We start from the raw sequence: 23,825 nt of genomic DNA, 5'->3' as shown, positions 1-23,825 counted from the left end.
GGCTCCGTCTCATGCAACAATAACAAGAAAACATATGCATTAGATAGCAAAGGCATTGGGTCCTATTCTCACAGTTGGAGAGAATGGTTACATTGATACAGCTTTCTTTATCCATATTGTTGTTAATGTCTTTGAACAATTAACCACATTTTGCAGTTTCCCCACATGCAACAAGGAGGTTTGCTGGAAAGGTTTCAAAGGTTCGTTCCAGGCTGGTCGTGGTGGCTCACACCTATAAACCCAACATTTGGGGGGCCAAGGCAGGGGATGAGCCCAACAGTTCAAGAGCGGCTTGGACAACATCTACAAAACCCCCATCTCTACAAAAATAAAAAATTAGCTGGGTGTAGTGGCTCATGCCTGTGGTCCCAGCTACTCAGGAGGCTGAGGTTGGAGGACTGCTTGAGCCCCATAGGTCTAGGCTGCAGTGAGCTGATTGTACAACTGCACTACAGCCTGGGTGACAGAGTGAGACTCTGTCTCAAAAAAAAAAAAAGGTTTTATTCCAGCTTCAGCTCCAGCATTCTGTGAGTTTCCCAGAGCAGCAAACTCAAACACCATGAAGGCCAGGTAAGAAACATAAGTGAGTGAGGTGCCCCAAACTGTGCAATAGGGAGCAGTGGGGACTGGGGCAAAGAGGAGATGTGACCTGTCTTTAGGCATACTCACATTCAGACCTTTACAAAACCCTGTGCTCATCCCAGCAGGTTCCTGTCTGCAGGCTGCAAGCCTGCAACACTCAGTGTCCTCAAAGCAGAGTCCTTCAATCAGCAGCACCAACAGCACCTGGGAACTGCTTAGAAAAGCAAAAACCTATGGACTTGCAGCTCCGGGGCTGGGACCCAGCAATCTGGGTTTTCACAAGACTACCAGGTGGTGGTAATGGAGCTGAAGTTCCAGCAACACCTGGGGAGCTTCTTCTGCCTCCAATAAGGGCTCAGGCTTCAGAAAGTCTTGAAGTTCTTCAAGTGCCTTTTTTTTTGATGGATTCTTGCTCTGTCGCCCAGGTTGGAGTGCAATGGTGTGATCTCAGCTCCGCCTCCTGGGCTCAAGCAACTCTCCTGCCTCAGCCTCCCAAGTAGCTGGGATTACAGGTACCTGCCACCACACCTGGCTAATTTTTGTATTTTTAGTAGAGACAGAGTTTTACCTGTTGGCCAGGCTGGTCTCGAACACCTGATCTCAAGTTATCTGCTGACTTAAGCCTCCCTAAGTGCTGGGATTACAGGCGTGAGCCACTGCGTCCGACCCATTTGCTCTTTTCTTCCATGTGGAAAGAGGTTCCCTAGCTCCCCAAGGATGTTCCCTGGCCACGCTACGTCAAGACCGCCTGGTCTCCAGTTCTCCCTGAAATCCTAAATACCTGTTGAGTGGATTTATTTCGTGTGTTCCTGCTTTCTTGCCTGCTTTATTTTCTACGGGATTGTGTTTTATAAGCTTAACCCTTCCTACTCTTCAAAGGATCTCCACAGCCATTGTCTCCAGCGCTTTTGTCTAACACTCCATGATATAGATAAAGCAGCGCTATTCCCTTCTATTTGCACATAAGGAAATCGAATCACAGAAAGGTGGAGTGCCTAAGGTCACAGAGCAAGTCAGAGATAAATTTAGGACTAAAGCCCTCCATCTAGACCCTCAGTCCTACTCTAACATGTTTATTATAAAATTATTTACATTTAATAACTAATTTACATTAGTTACATTTCATTAATTAGCTACATTTAATGCTAATTTAAATGTAACTAATTTACATTTAAACTTCGGAATTTTCTTATTATCCCCACTTTACAGATGAGAAAACTAAGTTTTCCTAGAACATGATCCCAGAGCTGCTTGCATCAGAGCCCCCTGGCATGCCTGTTTAAAATACAGATTCCCAGGCAGGCACGGTGGGTCATGCCTGAAATTTCCAGCACTTTGGGAGGCCTAGGTGGGCGGATCAGTTGAGGTCAGGGACTTTGAGACCAGCCTGGCCAACATGGTGAAACCCTGTCTCTACTAAAAATACAAAAATTAGCCGGGCATGGTGGCACACACCTATAATCCCAGCTACTTGGGTGGCTGACGCACGATAATTGCTTGAACCTGGGAGGAGGTTGTAGTAAGCTCAGATTGAGCTGAGATTGAGCCACTGCATTCCAGCCTGGGTGACAGAGCAAGACTCTGAAAAAAAAAAAAAAATGAAAGGCACATTTAAGAAAGATTTACTAAGTGCCCAGCACCTGCCTGGGTCCTTCACATGCATGACCTCATTTAACAGTAGGCACTGCTGTTATCCCCATCTTACAAATTAAGCCTCTACAACCCAGAGAGCCTAAATGATTTTTCCAAGGGTCACAGCAGGCAAATAGATGTCTGCACATGTGCTCTTCACCACAATTTAATGCTCCCTTCCCCTAAAAGTCTTTTTCTTTTTCTTTACTTATTTATATATTTTAAAAATCGAGATGGGTGTTGATACATTGCCCAGACTGGTCTTGAACTTCTGAGGTCAAATGATCCTCCTGCCTTAGCCTCCCAAAATGCTGGGATTATAAGTGTGACCTACCATGCCCAGACATGAAAGTCACTTCTATACGCCACTTCAGCATATTTTTTTTTCTAAAAGTCATTTTTTAAAATGTTGTTTTTGTAAACTTGGCATAGTTCCTAGGACTCAGTAGGTGCTAACTAAATGAGCCAAATGAATGAATGAATGAACAGAAATGAATTTTGTAGGACCACTGATGTAAAAGGGCTCTAGCATAATCCCTCAGCTGTATTTAAAAAACGGGGAGCTGGGCGTAGTGGTTCACACCTGTAGTCCCATTACTTGGGAGACTGAGGCGGGAGGAGTGGTTGAGCCAGGAGTTCAAGAAGAGCCTGGCCGACATAGCAAGACTTTGTCTCTAAATTTGAAAAGGCAGGTGGGGGAAGAATTCTTAAAATATGTTTTACGGGCACTCGCTTTTTTTCTCTTGAAGTCTATTGAGCCTGAAAATACACACACACGTCAGTTAGTTGAAGGCTCCAGTTGGAAATATCGTTGCTACTCAGAATCTGACTTGATTAGCTTTCATTGTTAAAGGAACTGCCACTTCACTCTCTGAATTCTCCACATCTCAGCTGACTCATCGGTAAATGAGGATGATCATCGTCCCACGTCACAGGGTTGCAGTGGAGACTGATTGCAGTAACACAGCCCAAGTGCTTCATGCAGCACATGGCACACGAGAAGTTGCCAATTGTGTTCGTGATTGTTATTCTTCTTTTATTGTTGCTATTTGTATGGAAAGGCACAGATATAAGAATTATTTTTGCCGCGTGCAGTGGCTCACACCTGTAATCCCGGCAGTTTGGGAGGCTGAGGTGGGCAGATCACTTGAGGTCAGGAGTTCAAGACCGGCCTGGCCAACATCATGAATCCCCGTCTACTAAAAATACAGAAATCAGCCAGGCTTGGTGGCAGGTGCCTACTTGGGATTTCTCCAACATGGAGAAGCCTCATCTCTACTAAAAATACAAAAATCAGCCAGGCATGGTTGTGCATGCCTATAGTCCCAGCTACTTGGAGGCTGAAACAGGAGAATCGCTTGAACCCGGGAGGTGGAGATTGCAGTGAGCCGAGATTGCGCCACTGCATTGTAACCTGGGACAGAGCAAAACTCTCTTAAAAAAAAAAAAAAAAGAATTATTCTTATGTCATTCTTATGCAAAAGGAAACACCTTTGTAGTTTAGGTTGTAAATACAAATAAAGACTGAGAGGTAGCAATAGCACCCGCATATACTCCCTAATAGGTTAATTCCACATGTATTTGTACAATTTGCATTCGTCTTTGAAAGACATTATGATTTTTCCAAAATACTGTAATTGTATTTCATTTCCTTTTACAACTATAGGTTGCTTCAGCTGCTCTCAAAGTATTCCTGGAGCACGAGCTCTGTCTGATTAGAAGCGGGGCTGTAAAAACAGCTCATGAAAGGACCTTACAACGATGCAGGGCTCTAGAGCTCACGCAGGGATTTTACACACATTCCCTTTACCCCTCAGCCACCTCCTGCCCCCTGTGGTGGGGCCGGTACTATCACTGCCACCTGACAAAGTTGAGGTGATGTGCCCAAAGTCATCTAGTCATTTATTTATTTATGTTTTTGCTTTTTTTTTTGAGACAGTCTGGCTCTATTCCCCAGGCTGGAGTGTGCAGTGGCACAACCTCAGCTCACTACAACCTCTGCCTCCTGGGTTCAAGTGATTCTCCTGCCTCAGCCTCCCAAGTAGCTGGGACTACAGGCATGCACCACCATGCCCGGCTGATTTTTGTATTTTTAGTAGAGATGAGGTTTCTCCATGTTGGCCAGGATGGTCTCGAACTGCTGACCTCAGATGATCCGCTTGCGTTGGCCTCCAAGTGCTGGGATTACAGGCATGTAAGTGCTGGGATTACAGGCATGAGTCACCATGCCTGGTCTAGTCATCTATTTATTATTTTTATTTTTCGGAGATAGTGTTTTGCTCTGTTGCCCAGGCTGGAGTGGAGTGGCGGAGTCTCGGCTCACTGTAACCTCTCCCTCCCAGGCTCAAGCAATTCTCCTGCCTCAGCCTCCCAAGTAGCTGGGAATACAGGTGCCCACCATCATACCTGGCTATTTTTTGTATTTTTAGTAGAGATGGGGTTTCGCCATGTTGGTCAGGCTGATCTTGAACTCCTGACCTAAAGTGATCTGCCTGCCTCAGCCTCCCAAAGTGTTGGGATTACAGGCGTGAGCCCATGGTGCCCAGTCCATCATCTACTTAGTAGCAGAAGCTGGACTTGGCCTTGTTTCCAGACTAAGCCCCATGGCAAGAACTGACACTAGGATTCCAATTCATCCTCAGATACTTAGTAACCAAGTCACTGGTGTGAAAGTTGGCAGAATCAAGCAGAATCAAAATGGAGTCACAAAGGTTAAGAAAACTCTGGCTAGACACGGTGGCTCATGCCAGCAATCCAACACTTTGGGAAGCCAGGTGGGAGGACTGCTTGAGCCCAGGAGCTTGAGACCAGCCTGGGCAACACAGCCTAACGTGGTCTCTACAAAAAATTACCCGGGCATGAGGAGGGGTGGGCACCTGTACTCCCAGCTGCTTGGAAGGCTGAGGTGGGAGGGTCCTCTGAGCCTGGGATATTGAGGCAGCAGAGAGCTATGATTGCATCACTGCACTCCAGCCTGGGCTACAGAGCGAGACCGTGTCTCAAAAAGAAAAAAAATTAAGAAAACTCTGATAGCGCAGGAGAAGGCCATGAAGAGCGGGTTCTCAGGCTTGTATGCCCGATAATGAAAAAGACGACGAAAACAACCTTGCTCGAAGGCTATCGCAACCTCACACAAACAATACTTCTGCAAGGACATCTGCCCAGCAACTGCCTGTCCACCCTCAGGCTGGTGTCACCCTTGTCATTGATCTTTGTAGCCAAAGATAATCATCTTAAAACAATTATATAAACCTCTTCATTTTTCATTTAAAAACCTTTGTCTTCCTTACTTCCTGAATGTGCACGTAGTTTACTATGACACACGTATTCCCTTTCTGATGGTCTAGTTCCAAACAAACGTCTTCTCTCTTGGACAGCCTCTCTTGTGATTTAGGTCGACGCTGGCTAACCACATAGTGGGGAAAACCAGGGAGAAGAGACAGAAGAGACCGTCTCCCCAGTGAAAACAGATTTGGGGAGACTTCAATTCAAGACGTGGTAACAAGGACTGGATTTATCCTCCGGCTTTAAATAACTGGAAAAAAAAAAAAAGAAAGAAACAACTGTTTTCAAACATGGAACAGCAGACAGCAAGCGCGGTGATTCCTGAGAGAGGATAAAGGAGGTCACTCCAGCCTTTGCTCCTCATCTGGAAATCCCTTCCCTCAAAGCCGCCTTCATGCCACCGGCACCGTGAATGGCCCCCAGTTCCCTGCTGGAAGGAGTCTCTGAATGTCTCCAGCGAAGGCTCTCTTCGACTTGTCCCATTCTCTGTCGCCCAGCATGGCTGTTGGTGCCTGATGGCCAGGACTCTGGAGCACAGGAGGGCGTCTCCCATCACCGTACATCAGAGAACCAACACTTCACAGAGCAGTGCTCAGAAAATGTTTTCTGGAAGGAAGGAATGATGATGCTTTCCATGCCATTTGTCATTAAAAGGAAAAACGGGCCGGTTGCAGTGGCTCACGCTTGTAATCTCTCCCACTTTGGGAGGCCAAGGTGGGTGGATCACCTGAGGTCAGGAGTTTGAGACCAGCCTGGCCAACATGACGAAACCCCATCTCTACTAAAACTACAAAAATTAGTGGGCATGGTGGTGCACACTTGTAATCCCAGCTACTTGGGAGGCTGAGGCACGAGACTCACTTGAACCCGGAAGGCGGAGGATGCAAAGAGCCAAGATTGTATCACTGTACTCTAGCCTGGGCAACAGAGTAAGACTCTGTCTCCAAAAAAAAAAAAAAAAAGGAAAAAGGAAAAACAATTACCATATTACCATATAAAAAAAAGAGTGAAATTAATCTTATAGTCTTCACGGTCCCCCTTACTATTTTTGTTTTGTAGCTTAAATAAATGGATCTTGGATAAGCCACCTGACTGATGAGAGGAAGAGCTGGCTTTCTTCTGACAATAGTTGTTGTGAAGGAACTCTTCGTGGTAAGAACAGTGACAGAACAGACACATCATCAGGGGAATACAGGTCGTAAAAGCCACATTCTTGGCACATCAAAGGTATTTGAGAGGGACAGAAAGAGTAAGGCAATTCTTTCCAACAACTAACAGTTGGGAAAAATGGCACTGTTTAAAAAACTTGATACCCCTCTTTTTTAAGAAAAAGAGAATCATAAAGCTAAAACAGTTTTTTTTTTTAATTGAGAAAGTTCGTTGTAAACATTTTTGAGGAAAAAAAAAAGAAGCCTCCAAATGTCTTTGGCGTTACCAAGTGACACCATCACTATCGAGTTTTCTGTTTGATTTTCCGTGACACTTATTATCGGCTATTCTCTTTATTTGTTTTACCTGCCCCTTTGAAAGTGAGCGCCAGGAAAACCTGGACTTCGGATTCCCTGTGGGATTCCAAGAACAGTCACCCAGTAGGGGCTCTGGAAATGTGCCCTGAAAGAGCTCAGCCAACAGGAGACCCTCCTCAGCCCCAGGGCTGCTATTTGCACTCAGAGTGGAGCAGCCTGTGTTTTAAAGGAGAGATCTAGATATTTTTAAAAATCATTATTGTTTTTCTTTAAAACATTTTTTGGGGCCAGGCGCAGTGGCTCACACCTGTAATCCCAACACTTTGGGAGGCTGAGGCGGGCAGATCATGAGGTCAGGAGTCTGAGACCAGCCTGGCCAACATGGTGAAACCCTGTCTCTACTAAAAGTACAAAAAATTAGCTGGGTGTGGTGGCAGGTGCCTGTAATCTCAGCTACTTGGGAGGCTGAGGCAGAGAATTGCTTGAACACAGCGGGTGGAGGTTGCAGTGAGCCGAGATTACACCACTGCACTCTAGCCTGGGCGATAGAGCACAACTCTGTCTCAAAACAAAATTTTGCAGAGGCAGGGGTCTCGCCATGCTGCCTAGGCTGGTCTCCAACTCCCGGGCTCAAGCGATCCTCCCACCTTGGCCTCCCCAAATGCTGCGATTATAAGTGTGAACCAATGAACTTGGCTCAGATACTTTCTTACCAGTGTCTGGCTGAAATTTCACAGAGAGGAAGGGGAAATCAAAGACAAAAATGAACAAATGAACCGAGGTGGGGTTGGGTCTGTCTGGAAGACAGAAAGGAGGCCATCTGCACGAAAGCTGACGTCCAGGGAAACAAAACCATTTTAGATTTTCATTTCTTTATTATTATATTTTGAGACAAAGTCTTGCTCTGTCACTCAGGCTGGAGTGCACTGGCATGACGTTGGCTCACTGCAACCTCCACCTCCTGGGTTCAAGCAATTCTCCTGCCTCAGCCTTCCAAGTAGCTGGGATTACAGGCATGTGCCACCACACCTGGCTAATTTCTGGATTTTTAGTAGAGATGAAGTTTTGCCATGTTGGCCAGGCTGGTCTTGAACTACTGGCTTCAGGTGATCCGCCCACCTTGGCTTCTCAAAGTGCTGTGATTACAGATGTGAGCCACTGTGCTGCACCTGGTTTTTCTTTAAAGTGTTGAAAGTTTCAGCACAATGACTCAGAGAACACAAGTCAGTTCAGACAGCCCCTTCCTCCTGGAAGGCTCTCTCCTCCCAGGCACTTCCTGTCCATCTAGGGCCAACGCCAGTCTACCTTCCCATGCATTATCTCTGATCTTAACACTTAGCCATGCTTGCATCAGATCTTTTTCTTTCTTCATTTCCTTTATTTGGTGAGGGAAACCCTGTGTCCCCTGACACCCACAGCTGTCCCTCCCGCCTCTGAGATAACCAGTCTCCTGAGTTTGGAGTTAATCATCCCAACATTTCCATAAACAGTATGTAAACATTTGCAGATCTTTAAAAAGTCAGAGAAACTGTTTCATTTGGTATGAATCCTTCTGTAACTTTCTTTTTCACTCAGCACTATTCATTCATACCGTTACATGTGGTCCTGGTCGATTCATGGCACTCATGAACACCGTGAGCCACCGAGTCTTCCTACCTATCCAACTCTATTATCTACCTTCCTCCATGAGACGATCAGCTCCGTGAGAGCAAAGATGACTCTGTAGGTACTAGAACAGTATGGAGCATGTAATGTAACCTGAGAAATGGGTTCATTGGGTCCAAGAATTAGCCAGAGCTGTATAGCATACATTCAAATGTGACACGATTGTTTGGCTCATTCTCCCATGGATGACACTTTCATTACTCCAATGTTTTGCTTATTTATTTATTTAGAGACAGAGTCTTGCTCTGTTGCCCAGGCTGGAGTGCAGTGGCACGATCTTGATTCATTGCAACCTCCGCCTTCTTGGTTCAAGCGAGTCTTGTGTGTCAGCCACCCAAATAGCTAGAATCACAGGCACGTGCCATCATGCCTGGCTAATTTTTGTATTTTGTTAATACAGGCAGGGTTTTGCCATGTTGGCCAGGCTGGCATTCTGCTAATCTAATCAGTACTTTTGCAAGAATATTTCCCCTGTCTCCTGTTGCACATGTAGGACAGAATTTTTATGTACCCAAGGATGGAGTAGCTGAGTAATAGGCCACTATGTGCAGCTTCGAATTTGTTAAATATTACTGACTGCTTTGTAAACTGGTTATACTGAGAGTAAGTAAAAACTCTGACCTCAGAGCCAGGGCACTCAAATCCTTTCAAACAATTTTTTCCATATAAAAACGAGGTATGTTTCTGTTTTGATACATCGAGAATTTCTACCTCTTTCTTTTTGCCAGCTGTTGGTGTCCTATTGTCAGAAGTCACCTTACCTTTGCAAATCAGTTTCCTGTAGGTGGATGTTAGGTTATGCTCCGAAATATCGTGTGTTCAGCGTGTTTGCATGTTCTAAACATATTATTTTATTGGGTGGTTGTATCAAAATTACTCACATGTATTTATAAAATAACTGCATAATATGGCTGGGGGTGGTGGTGCACCCCTGTAATCCCAGCACTTTGGGAGGCTGAGGTGAGTGGATCATCTGAGGTCAGGAGTTCGAGACCAGCCTGGACAACATGGTGAAACCCCATCTCTACAAAAAATACAAAAATTAGCTGGGTGTGGTGGCAGACACCTGTAATCCCAGGTACTCGGGAGGCAGAGGCTGCTTGCACCATTGCACTACAGCCTGGGCGACAGAGCGAGACGTTGTCTCAGAAACAACAGCAGCAACAACAAAAACCCTGCAGAATGTAAATGTTTTATTTTTCTTAGGAAATTTCCCAAGAATTAAAATTTTGGTCAGGGTATTAATAAATTTTGTGCTTCTTATGTATTGCCAAAAATATTATTATAATCTAGATTGCCTCTTGCCTGGAAAACTGCTTCACTTCAGTACTGTATGCATGTTTGTTGTTTTTTCCGTTTTTGTTTTTTTGAGACAAGGTCCCACTATGTTGCCCAAGCTGGTCTCCAATTCTTGGCCTCAAGTGACCCTCTTTCCCTGGCCTCCCAAAGTGCTGGGATTATAGGTATGAGCCACGGTGCCCAGCCTTTATGCACTGATTTTGCTGACTTGACTCTGCGTCTCCACATAGGCAATGCTGTGTTGATTATTTTCTGTAACCCTGGAACCTGGCACATGCTATGTACACAATTAAAAGAAAAAAAATGGAGGCCAGGCACAGTGGCTCATGCCTATAACCCAAGCACTTTGGGAAGTCGAGGTGGGTGGATCACTTGAGGTCAGGAGTTTGAGACTAGCCTGGCCAACATGGTGAAACCTTTTCTCTACTAAAAATACAAAAATTAGCCGGGCATGGTGGTGTGTGCCTGTAACCCCAGCTACCTGAGAGGCTGAGGCAGGAGAATTGCTTGAACCTGGGAGGCAGAGATTGCAGTGAGCTGAGATCATGTCACTGCACTCCAGCCTGTATACAGAGCAAGACTCTGTCGCCAAAAAAAAAATGGCTGGGCGTGGCGGTGAACACCTGTAGACTGAACTACTCATGAAACTGATGCAGGAGGATCACTTGGGCCTCAGAGTTCGAGTCTGCAGGTAAGTATGACCAGGCCACTGCATGCCAGCCTGGGCAACAGAATGAGACCCTGTCTCTGAAAAAGAAAGAAAAAACGGTTCTCAGGAGAGAAATGGGTATCAGTCTCCTATAAAGATGGGCCCCCAGGTATTAGAACAGGTCGCCTCAAGCCGAAGTTGGTTAGAGACCTAGAGCTGGTGGTGAGGGTAAGGCTGTGATTCCTCGGGCTACCTGGGGCCACCTGGCCCTGCCTACTCATCCATTCCTGCTGCAGGCAGTCAGCTGGCTGGGCTGCCACTGCCCCTGCCCCTGACTGGGGAGTATGGGGCAGGGAAACTGGCCAAGGGCAGAGCCAGCCTCATCTGCTTGCTGCAGGCCTGAGACAGCTGCTGGGTGTGAGACCAGGATGGATCTCACAGCTCACAGGCTTGTAGTCACAGGGGGTTTGAGGGAGCAAGCCACCTGGGCGACACTTGCCCAAGACGTGCGCTCTAGCCGTGTGGCTTTGGGAAACTGAAAGATCTTCAAGTGAGGAGATTATTGTGAATTACCTGCATGGGACAATGTCATCACAGGGATTTTTATGAAGGGGAACAAGAAGATCAAAGTCAGAAAAAGGAGAGGCAACCAGGCAGCCAGAGGTTGGAGTGATACATTTTGAAGATAAAGGGGACAGAAGCCAAGGAATGCGGGAAGCCTCTAGAAAATAGAAAAGCCAATGGAAGTAAGTTCTCCCTTGGAGCCTCCAGAAGGAACACATTCCCGCCAGCACCTTGGTTTTAGGCTTCTGACCTCCAGAAGAGGAAGAAAATAAATCTGTGTTATTTATTTTATTTATTTTAGAGATGGAGTCTTGCTCTGTTGCCAAGCTGGAGTACAGTGGCGCCATCTTGGCTCACTGCAACCTCTGACTCCCTGCTTCAAGCGATTCTCCCGCCTCATCCTCCTGAATGGCTGGGAATACAGTCATGTGCCACCATGCCCAGCTAATTTTTATATTTTTAGTAGAGATGGGGTTTCAACATGTTGGCCAGGATGGTTTTGATCTCCCGACCTCGCGGTCCACCTGCCTTGGCCCCCCAAAGTGCCTTTACTTTCAAAGTGCTGGGATTACAGGCTGAGCCACCATGTCCAGCTTAAATCTGTGTTATTCTAAATGACTAAGTTCATAGCAATTTGTTATAGGAAATGACATCCTCTAAGCCCCAGAGACCTCTTCTGTAAAGTGGAGATGCTAATAGAACATATTTCATATAGCTGCTTTGTGATTTACACACATTAAGGTATTTGAAAAGTTTAGAAGTGTGCCTGGAAAATAGCAAGCATTTAACAAACACTTGGGCAGGTCCCTTGAACTCTCTGGACTGAGACCTCCAAGATCAGGAAGGGCTCCTCCTGAGTGCGTGTTCTCAGGGGTTGTGGCTGCCTTTGGTCTCCCTGGACCAGCAGATCCTTCTGCTGCCCTCCTCTTTAGCAGGCACCTGAAGCCGTCAGTCAGACAAGCCTGGAAGGTGCCGGAAGGCGCCACGATGGGTATCTTTCCACATCATGGGGGAGCACTGTGTCCTGAACCCCTGACGCAGTATTCCCAGGGCATCAGAGGGGAAGCTATTGGGTTCATTGGAGTGGAGAAGAAAGCCCTCTAGCTCCTGACTTTCCTGCAGTGGTGCATTACAGCAGAACAGCCAGGAAAGCAACAAGAGACATCCACCTTTCAGAAGGTCAGGGAAGATGAATCGGCTCTGTGATAGAATAGAGATTTCCCATATTCAAAGCTTACACACAGGCCTGGCGTGGTGGCTCACGTCTTTAATTTCAGCACTCTGGGAGGATCACCTGAGGTCAGGAGTTTGAGACCATCCTGGCCAACATGGTGAAACCCTGTCTCTACTAAAAGTACAAAAATTAGCTGGGTGTGGTGGCAGGCACCTGTAATTCCAGCTACTCCAAAGGCTGAGGCAGAATTGCTTGAACCCGGAAGGCAGATGTTGCAGTGAGCTGAGATCATGCCACTGCATGCCGGCCTGAGTAACAAGAGAGAGACTCTGTCTCAAAAAAAAAAAGCTTACATGCATATATATGATATATGCACATGTACACACACACACGCAAGAATATCTATGCATGTACATGCACACACACACATGCTCCCAACAGTGCCAGGGTCTAGACAGAACTGTGTAATCTCTGTTTTTCAGACGAAGAAACTAAAACTGGCTGGGCGTGGTAGCTCATGCCTATAATCCCAGCACTTTGGGAGGCTGAGGTGGGCAGATCACCTGAGATCAGGAGTTTGAGACCGACCTGACCAATGTGGTGAAACCTATTAGCTGGGTGTGGTGACGGGCGCCTGTAGTCACAGCTACTCAGGAGGCTGAGACAGGAGAATTGCTTGAACTCAGGAGGCAGAGGTTGCAGTGAGCCGAGATCATGCTACTGCACTCCAGCCTGGGCGACAGAGTGAGACTCAGTCTTAAAAAAAAAAAAAAGGAAAAAAAACCCCTAAAGCTTAAGAGGGGAAAAGCCTTGCTCAAGGCCATCCTGTTGGCTAGGCACCCAGCAAGAACCATAGCCCAGGTCGCCTCTCCCGAATCTTGGTTCGGCAGCCCTGGGGGTGGGTGATCCCAGCAGTCAGGGTCCAGTTTGCCTCCTGCACTGCTGTCCAGCAGGGCTGCGCCTCCTCATTCCTTCTTCCCTTGCTAATTGGTTGCGGGCACAAATAGGACTATATTTATACCAATATCAATTGGATGAGATATCAGTTGTTTTTGAACATCCTCTCTTCAGCCAGAAGGAAAGAGAATGGCTTCTGTGATGATCACCTCTTCTCTCATTGTACTTTTGGTAGAGTGGGGTCAGTTTTTTTTATTTTTTTGAGAATGAGTCTCACTCTGTAGCTCAGGCTGAAGTGCAGTGGTGCAGTCCCAACTCACAACAAACTCACAACAACCTCCATCTCCTAGGTTCAAGCAATTCTTGATTCGCCTGCCTTAGCCTCCAGAGTAGCTAGGATTACAGGCGTGCGCCACCATATCCGGCTAATTTGTGTATTTTTTTTTTTAGAAACAGGGTCTCGCTATGTTGCCCATGCTGGAGTGCAGTGGCTATTCACAGGAGCGATCCCGCTACTGATCAGCATGGGAGTTTCGACCTGTTCCGTTTCCAACCTGGGCTGGTTCACACCTCCTTAGGCAACCTGGTGGTCCCCCGCTCCTGGGAGGTCACCATATTGATGCCGAACTTAGTGCGGACACCCGATCAGCATAGTGCTCTACAGCCCAGAACTCCTGGGCTCAAGGGATCCTCCAGTCTCAGCTCCCGAGTAGCTGGGACTACAGGCACGTGCCACCATGCCTGGCTAATTTGTGTATTTTTAGTAGAGATGGGGTCTCACCTTGTTGGCCAGGCTCAAACTCCTGACCAAGTGATCCGCCTGCCTCAGCCTCCCAAAGTGCTGGGATTACGGGTGTGAGCCACCTCGCCTGGCCATGGGGTCAGGTTTTAAAGATGTTGAGGGGCCACTGTGCATATCATTGCAGAGACCATGAGAGGGGCAGACACAGGCCATACCTCACGAGCTCAACATCCGGTCATGGCCTGAGCCCCAGAACTGGCCAGAGGGGACACCAGATGCGGATGGAATATGGAGGGAACAGCGAGAGTGGCTTGTGCAGGCGGTGCCCCAGGAATGAGGGAGAGGCTAAGGCAGTGAGAAAGGCATGGCCTGATGGCCTAGCAGGACTCAGCGGTAGAGGCCAGGCCAGGATCCAGCCCGTTTCCATCTAAGCTCCCTAACCTTTTTTTTTTTAACTTTAATATCCACATATTGCTTTAAGAAAAAAAATCAAAATGGGCAAATTTAATTTTTCAAAGGACAGTCTGTGACTACCCACGTCAGAATCACCTGGGCGAATCTGCACAGAATCCTGGGAATCCGCAGACTCCACCTGACCTGCTAACTCAGAATCTTGAGAGCAGGGTGCAGGGTTTGCATTGTTAACACTCAAGTTTCCCTGGGGTCTGTCGGGTGGGAAATAGGGGAGGGACAGCGGGGGGTGGGGAGTTGGGGAGAAATAGCATGGGGGGAAATGCCAGCTATAGGTTATGGGGAGGAAATCACACTGCCATGTGTGTACCTATGCAACAATCTTGCATGTTCTTCACATGTACCCCCAAACCTAAAATGCAATAAAAAATAAAATAAAAAAAGAAAAAAGGAAGGAAAGAAATAAAAAAGGAAGAAATCAAGCGAGCTATACACTACACCATGGTACATCATATTCAAATTGATCAAAAACAGTGATAAAGTAAAAATCTTAAAAGACAAAGAAAAAACATTCATTATGTATGAAGGAGCAAAGATGAGGGTGATACAAATTTCTCATGAGAAACAATGAAACCTAGCAGAGTGGAAGAGCATGAAGTAATGAAAAAAAGCCAAACTAGAATTTTATATCTAATGGAATGTCTTTCAAAAACCAGGGCAAAATAAAGACTTCTCCTACAGACAAAAGCTGAAAGAATGAATCCACAGCAGACCCACACTGCAAGAAATGCTAACCACCAACAACGACAGAAGCCTGGCAGGTAGAAGGAAAATGGTGCCTGATGGAAATATGAATCTACACAAAGAAATGAAGACCGCGGAAAATTTTATCTTCATGTGTAAATATATATTTTTATTTAAATCTGCTTAAAAGTTAACTTACTATTTTAGCAAAAATAATAACATTGCAGTGTGGGGAAAAAAAGCAAAAATTAGCTGGGTGTGGTGGCACGTGCCGTAGTCCCAGCTACTCAGGAGGCTGAGGCAGGAGAATCACTTGAACTCAAGATGCGGAGGTTGCAGTGAGCTGAGATCATGCCACTGCACTCCAGCCTGGCAACAGAGCAAGAGTCTTTCTAAAAAACCCAAACCCAGACTTATTTGACTTGTAGTTCTGGAGGCTGAAACATCCAAGAGCCTGGCGCTGACATCTGGCAAGAAGCTCCATGCAGAATATCCCATGCTGCGATACCACATGGTGAGCAAGTGTGCACGCAGGATGGAAAAAATGGAGGCTGCACCCATCCTTCTACCGGAAGTTGGCTCCTTGGAACACTAACCCCCTCTTGCAATAACAGCATTAATTTATTGGCGAAGGCAGCGCCCTCACGACCTAATCACCTCTCAAAGCTCCCACCCACCTTGTAATACCATCACAAAGGCAATTAAATTTTACATTTCGAAATAACTTTTGGAGGGGACATTTAAACCATAGCACACACCATTCACCTGTTTGAAGTTACACCTAAATGTTTTTTAGTATATGCATAGATTTATGCAACCATCACCTCAATCAACTGTAGAACATTTTCATCACCCTGAAGAAAGCTCTGCACCCACTGGCTGTCACTCCCCATTCCTCCCCCTCTCCGGCCCCAGACAACCACTGATCTATTGTCTGTGTCTGTAGATCTGTCAATTCTGGACATTTCATATAAAAGGAATCCTGCAAAAAAAAAAAAACAACAACAACACTCAAGTTTGAGACCCACAGGTTAAGCCTGGGCAAAGCAAAGACTCAGAAATTTGGCAGGGACTAATGGGTCTGCTCAGCAGAGGCAGAAGCGTAGCATTGGGGTACCTGCTCTGGGCTTGGCTCCTCTGGGGCATCATGAGAACAAGAAGGAGCAGGCACTTCGCCAGCCAGGGTGTGTCTGAGCTCCAGGAATCCTGGCTTGAAGGGAGCATTCTCTGAGTAGAGGTGATGTGTTATCAGGGTGTCAGCATTTCTCAGCCTGACTCATGGAAGGGAGTGACTTTACTGTTAGGGCCTGAGGGGAAATAAGGAACTTCTAGAATGGTTTCATTTTTATTTTTAAACCCACAGCTCACCCTTGGGCCTTGTGCCAGACCCAATGTTCTAGAACCTAACACCGGCTTGACCCTCTCTTCTCCCCCAGGCCACTGTGTGACCTGACTTTGGAAGCAGAGCGTGGCTGTGGGTGTTTTCGCAGAACCCAAAGGCTCTGGGCACATCTGTCCAGGCAGCGCTCCCCAGCGGGACAGGGGTTGGCAGATGCAATGCCATGGGGGAGACTGAAACCCCTTACTGGGGCCAAAAGGCTGTTCCCCCAGAGAGAAGAGGCAAATAAATGATACTTTCTCTTGCTTTCAGTTGATGGCAAACTTCTTGCTGGCCCAGCAGGCTGAGAAACACTTGTGCTTGTCTCTGCCTTAGTAACAATATAAGCAAAAGCAGTGATATTTGCCCTTTCTCCCTCTCCACTGCCCTGAGACAGCAGTTTCAGGCTTCCTCTACTAAAAGCAGTTATGATACCAAAAAAAAGTGAAAAACAAGTTATAAGCCATTAAGAATGCTCTGGGTCAGGTGCAGTGGCTCATGCTCATAATCCCAGCACTTTGGGAGGGATTTCTCTTCTTTGGAAGCTTCCCAAAGTGGTGGAAAAATGGTGTAGCCACTTTGGAAAATAGTCTGGCAGTTCCTCAGAAGGCTACACATGAAATTATCTATAACCCAGCAATTCCACTCCCAAAATATACACCTAAGAAACGAAAACCAGCAGGGCACAGTGGCTCATGCCTGTAATCTCAGCACCTGGGGAGGCCCAGGCTGGCAGATCACCTTAGGTCAGGAGTTCATGACCAGACTGGCAAACATGGCGAAACCCCATCTCTACTAAAAATACACAAATTAGGTGGGCGTGGTGGTGCACACCTGTAATCCCATCTACTTGGGAGGCTGAGGTAGGAGAATCGCCTGAACCCAGGAGGCAGAGGTTGCAATGAGCTGAGACTGTGCCACTGCACTCCAGCCTGAGCAACAGAGCGAGACTCGGTTTCAAAACAAAAAAAATGAAAACCAACTTCCACACAAAAATATGTACACAAATTTCATAGCAGCATTATTCATAACAGTCAAAAAGAGGAAACAACCCAAATGTCCATCAATGGAGAAACAAAATGTAGTCTGTCCATACAATGAAATACTGTTTGGCACTAAAAAGAAATGAAATATTGTCCCATGACTTGAGGGAGAAAAAAAAAAAAAGAAATGATATACTGATGTATGCTACAACATGGAAAAACCTTGAAAATATTATGGCAAATGAAAGAAGCTGGTCAGAGGCCCACTTACCGTATGATTCCATTTCTATGAAACATGCAAAAGGGGCCAATCTACAGAAACAGGAAGCAGATTAGTGGTTGTCAGGGTTTGGGGAAATGGGGAGTGACTGCTGATGGGTAGGGGTCTTATTTTTGGGGTGATAAAAATGTTCTAAAATTATAATGATGGTTGCACAATTCTGCAAATATATCAAAAAAACATTAAAATGTACACTTTACACCTGGTGTGGTGACTCAGGCCTATAATCCTAGCACTGTTGGAGGCTGAGGTGGGAGGATCCCTTTAGCCCAGGAGTTTGAGACCAGTCTGGGCAACATGGTGAGAACCCATATCTACAAAAAATTAAAAAATTAGCCTTACGTGGTGGTGCATGCCTATAATGCCAGCTACGGGGGAGGTAGAGGTGGGAGGATCGTGCCACTGTACTCTCAGCCTGGGGGACCCTGTCTCAAAAATAAACAAAAGGTACACTTTAAACGAGTCAACTGTAGATGAATTGTATGTCAATAAAGGTAAGTTTTTTTTTTTTTTTAAGAGTAAAGGAAGGTAGGGAAGTAGGTGATGGGTAGTGCTAGCAAGGTACCAAGCAAGGAAACTTATCCCATCCGGCACTCAGTTTCACCTCTCATTTTAGAAGACTTTATTTTTCAAAAGAACTCTGTGTTGAAGTATAACCAGTGGTCTCCTGGAGCTGGCTCAATTCAACGTGCAAGAACCAATCATGTCTCTTTGCCCAACTCAGAATTGACACCACATTGGTAGCATGTAATCAGCCATGATAGAAATATTTACACCACAGGAATTGGCAAATGCTATAATTCAGGGCTTTAAAAAAAATTATTATTTTTTTTGAGAGTTAAACATTTACCAGCTTATCCCTGGGGATAACACACACAGAGAAAAGTGCATGTATCAGAAGTGAATGGCTTGATGAATTTTCACAAACTGAACTGACCTTTGTGACCAGCAACCAAAGAAAGAGTCTTCACCCCAAAACCCTTTCTCTAGTGTCCTCTTCTAGTGGTTACTCAAAGATAACAATTGTTCTTCTTTTCTTTTTTTGATACGGAGTTTTACTTTTGTTGCCCAGGCTGGAGTGCAATGGTGCAATCTTGGCTCACTGCAACCTCTGCCTCTCAGGTTCAAGCGATTCTCCTGCCTCAGCCTCTCCAGCAGCTGGGATTACAGGTGCCCACCACGCCTGGCTAATTTTTTTATTTCTGGTAGAGACGGGGTTTCACCATGTTGGCCAGGCTGGTATCGAACTCCACACAACTCGCTTCCCAAAGTGCTGGGATTACAGGTGTGAGCTACTGCACCTGGTCTGTTTGGACATGTAATTGCACAGATTGCTTATTTTTCCACATTAAGTGGAATCATAGAGTGAATTCTTTTGAGTCTGGCTTCTTGCATGCAATGCTATGAAATGCATCCATGTTGCTTCATGTGGTTATAGAGTGCTCATTCTCATTACTGAATGCATTGTGTGAACATCCCCCAATTTATATATATTTCACTGTGGTGGATATTCAGGTAACTCACAGGTTTTACTGTTGTAAACAGGACTGCTACAGACATTCCCGTGCATGTCTTTGGCCAATGTATGTCACATTTCCACGGGTGAATCAACGGGTAACAGAACACAAGTGTGTTCAGCTTAAGTTGACTTCACTTTGACTCTGTTCCTGTTCTCTGCCTCCTGCCCCACGCCCTCAACTTCCCCTCTCCTTGCAAGCAAGCAGGGTCACTACCCTGGCATCTCCCACTCTGGTATAGACCAGACTGGGCCTGGGTTTTGAGTGGGAAAGTAAACCTGAGGCCACTGGAACTAGTCGACAGGCAACCCTGGGGGCACTGCTGTTCCTTCATCTTCAGAGCTCGCTTAGGGCGGCAGAACCATAGAAGGAGCTTCAGATAGGGAAGTCATTGGTAATCGGAGGTGGAGCCAGCCAGGGTAGTCTCGGTGTCCCACATTTCTAAGTGCTTCCAGCTGAGCAGGAACCAGGCTTGCATATTCAGACAATGTATTCTTGTGACTCTTTGTTTGGTGGCTTACTGCACCATAAAAAGAGGTCCATTGTCAAGCAGTCAGTTTCCTGGGTGGGAGTCAGCAATATGCAGCGTAAGTGGGTAGAGCTAATGTGGCTCAGAGGCTCCCAGGCTTGGGCCCTCGGCTGGGGGTGGGTGCTGCCCATGCTTTTGAAAGGAGAACAGCTAATGTGACTCCCTGGACTCCACCCCTTTCAACAGCAGACGCCCTGCTCGTTATTTTTGGCTGGTTTCATGTGTTCACTCGTTCAAGAAATATTCCGTGATCACCAACCGCAGGTCAAGAATGGAGGAGGTTTATTTCTCTAATTTCTTACTTGTCACTGGGGAAGGTGAGTTTTCAAAGTTCTGGTCATTTTATTGTTTTTTTATTTTGCACATGGTCATCAGTGGGCAAGTTCTCCTTTTCGAAGTGGTGAGTGCTAATGAATATTATTCTCTGCTACTTTGTGTTAGGCACCAGGACAAGCATGTTACACCCACCATCACATCAATGATTTCATTTATCACGCTAATTCCATAATACTAAGACTACTATTATCCCGTTTGGGCAAAGGCTGAGGCTTGAAGAGGTTAAGGCTCAATGCATTGCTTTGATTTCAAAGTCCAAACTCAGAGCCTCCCTGACCCTATCCCTCTAGGCCTAGGTGACAAATGGCTGTGGCTGGCCCCACCAGGCTACCAAGCTGCCACCCTTAGGGATGAACAAAAGCTGTGCTGCAGATGATGGAAGGTTCCAGGCCCTGCATCCGGTTCACACTGCACAGAGAAGCCTGTGGCTGGGCATGGGACAATGTGCATTTAGCTTTAAAGAGATGGTCTCACGGCACTGGGCGAGTCACAGAGCACTGCTCCACCTTCCAGACTCCCAAGCTAAGTGTCACATCTAAAGGAAACTTGAGGCTCAGAGCTTAAGCCACGTGCCTCAGGTTACAGAGATGACTGTTCACACGCAGTTGTCTCAATAAATGTCTGTTGTGCACATTTGCTGGTAAGCGGCCAAAGCGGGTGAACTAGGTCTGTCAAACTCCAACTTCTGTGTCCTTTTCTTTTTCTGAGGCAGTGTCTTGCTCGGTTGCCTAGGATGGAGTGCAGTGGTGCGATCACGGCAGACTGCAGCCTTGCCTTCCTAGGCTCAAGCAAGCCTCCCACCTCAGCCTCCTGAGTAGCCGGGATCACAGGTGTGCACCACCACATCAGCTAATTTAAAAAAATTTCCACAGAGACAAGGTCTCACCATGTTGCCCAGGCTAGTCTTAAATGCTGGGCCCAAGTGATCCTCCTGCCTCAGCTTCCCAAAGTGATGGGATTACAGGTGTGAGCCACTATACCCAGCGTCTGCATTCTTTTCACTGCATCTTCACACAGCAGGAAAAAGACAGACGTAGTTCTGTAAGTACTGAGCCCAGGATGAGGGTTCTCTCCACTATTAGAAGGGGCCCTGTATGGATTCCAGGTAATTCTCCCTTGCAGTGTCAGTTCCAGATTCTCAGGGACTTCAAGGAGGCCCAGGAGTGACCTGAGTCCCCTGGTGATGCAGGGAAGTCACCCAGGGATGCTGGCTAAATGCATTCTTGAGCCCTTCCTGAGAGTTGGAATCTACAGGCACTGGGGACCTCAGGTGATGCTGCCGACATGTGAAAACATGGCCCTAATATATTTTAGGCCAGTGTACATGTGACACATTTGCCATCTTGTGCCCTCAAATTTTCTCAGAGCTATAAAGTTTTAAATGCTGTTGAAATGTGAAGCCAAATAACGCTTTTCCCCTGGCGGTTTTGCAGAGGTGAAAGTTTTGGCCTCTTGAGCCTCAGACTAGGGTTTGCTGTGTGGTAAGATTTTGCAAAACAGCTGTTTATCTGAGCTTTAATTCCTGTTTTCAAGAGCTCAGGTATTTTTGTATGGGCTGCTATGCTCTCTCTCTCTCTCTCTCTCTCTCACACACACACACACACACACACACACACACACACACACACACACACTCTGCTTTCTTCTCAGTCACTCACATTCGGCCTGCACCAGGTCACCGTGTGCCACCTTGACCTCTAACTCCCAGTGCACGGCAGCTGGCCATAAAATGTTACTAGAAATGCTCACTGTGGGCCTGCTGGCAAACGCCTGAATTTCCCAATCTGGAACTTCATCACACTTCATGGTTCACCCCTCCCTGGTGCTGACCTCATGGTAGAGGGCTGGAGCAGGCCAGCTTTGACCAGCAGCAGCCAAGAGGCAGCACAGGGTTGTGGCCAGGAGCCTCATGGCTGAATCCTGATGTCAGGACTCAAAATTATGGCCTCCACCCTTCATGAGTGACTTGACTTTTTGGCAAGTCACGGCTCAGCCACTCTAAGCATCTGTTTCCTAATCTGTAAATGGGGAAAGTAATCATTCCTACCTCACAGTGCTGCTGAGAGAACTGCAATCGTGCTGCTAAGTGCTTGGCTGGTGCTCAGCACCCATGGAGGCCTCAGTAGGATGAGCTGCCGGTGATGCACAGATCTGCCTCCATGGAGTGTGGGGACCTTGCTCCTTAGCACAATACAGGTGACTCTGGGGCTGGTACTGCCTGCCTTCAGCCTGCTGTTTCCTTCTCCTGTCTGTTCCAGCTGTTGCAGGGATGCCATGCCATCCCAGCAGCTTTGCAGGAACGCCATGCCATCCCAGCAGCTTTGCAGGAACTCAAATCTGTGCAGGCCCGGAAAATGAGCTCCGCCCCTTTCTCCAGGCAGCTCCCTGACAGTCATTGTTACTTACCTGTCTCTCTGCACTTCTCAGGGACAGAATATGGGGCTGTCTTTTGCAACCAAAGGCCTGGCACTGTCTGGACACAAATGGAATGCTTGTGGAATATGCGAGCCTCAGGTGCGCAGGAGTAATGTGACCTAATTTAGTGGACTTCACCTCCATCCCAGGCAGCTGGCTAGAGAGGCCAGGCCTTTGTTGGGGGGACACACTCTCAGGCACCCCTGCTAGAGACGTGAGCCCATTCACTCCAAATCAACCATATGGCACATAACGGGGAGAACCAAAGATGTCCATGGGGTTGGAGAAGAACATATGGGGGGCAAAGTAGAACAGGCTGAATAACCTCAGTAACGATCATTGCCACAACTGCACCGCTGCCGCACACACATTCTAAGAATGGGGAAGATTAGGTCTTAAGCCTGAAACAGTATCCAGTGGTGGGCTAGGCTGGGCACGGTGGCTCATGCCTGTAATCCAGGCACTTTGGAAGGTTCAGGTGGGAAGATGTGAGCCGAGGTCTGGTCTCAAAGTCCTGATCTCGGGTGATCCGCCTGCCTTGGCCTCCCAAAGTGTTGGGAACACAGGCATGAGCCATCATGCCTAGCCATGTTTACCACCTTTCATGAAAGACAATAGAAGGAAATGCCGAGACCAGCACTTCAGGACCCTCCGTGCCGCAGTTTTGGCCTGCTTTCCACTGCTGTGGTCCTCTGCAGCTAGAACTGCATAACAGAGTGTCTTCTGCATGGTGGGAATCCCGAGGATGGCCCTGGAGCCAAAACCACCTGTGTGCACTCTTGCCTTAGTGATTTATAAGCCACACATCTCTTGTGTGTGAATGAACGTCTCCGAGCCTCACTTGTAAGCTCTGTAAAGTTGAGGGCTTCATGCCTCTCCTGGGCTTGTGGAGGATTCAGGGGGGTGATGCAGGCAGACTGCCTGGGCCAGGTCTGCTCCACCATGTGGCAGCACTAGCCGTGACAGAAGCAAACACACGACGCTCAGTCTATGTGCTGTCCACATGGCAACACGTAGGTCTTGTGCCCCTCCACCTTCTTCCTGCCCGGTTCACATTGACAGGCACAGAAGTGGACCTGGTGGAGGTAGGACAGGAAGGGGCCTAAGGCCTGCAGTTTGTAAGCTGGGACAAGTGCTACGTATTTGTACGTATCCAGAGTGAGCTCTGATACAGGTTGGAGTGACCTGTGTTATCTAAATGCCCAAAGCCAGATGAAGCCTTGATTCTCTCCTGTCAGCAGGGTAGTGAACAACTCACAAAATGGCCTGATTTCAGA

General features: G+C 47.0%; 1 protein-coding gene across 2 annotated transcripts in view; it reads right to left on the bottom strand.

The window, feature by feature from the left end:
- CYRIB (CYFIP related Rac1 interactor B) overlaps positions 1 to 16,378 on the bottom strand; it is a 201,422-nt gene extending 185,044 nt beyond the window's left edge. For both annotated transcript variants that reach the window (XM_078353186.1, XM_078353184.1), the window contains exon 1: positions 16,228 to 16,378. The gene's annotated coding sequence lies outside the window, so the exon portion shown is untranslated. The remainder of the gene's footprint in view (positions 1 to 16,227) is intronic.
- Between the last annotated feature and the right edge of the window lie 7,447 nt (positions 16,379 to 23,825).

This window comes from Callithrix jacchus, chromosome 16 (assembly GCF_049354715.1).
Source record: "Callithrix jacchus isolate 240 chromosome 16, calJac240_pri, whole genome shotgun sequence".
NCBI lineage: Eukaryota > Metazoa > Chordata > Mammalia > Primates > Cebidae > Callithrix > Callithrix jacchus.
Note: the sequence above shows the minus strand (reverse complement) of the source record. Positions and strands in the feature narration are given on the sequence as shown.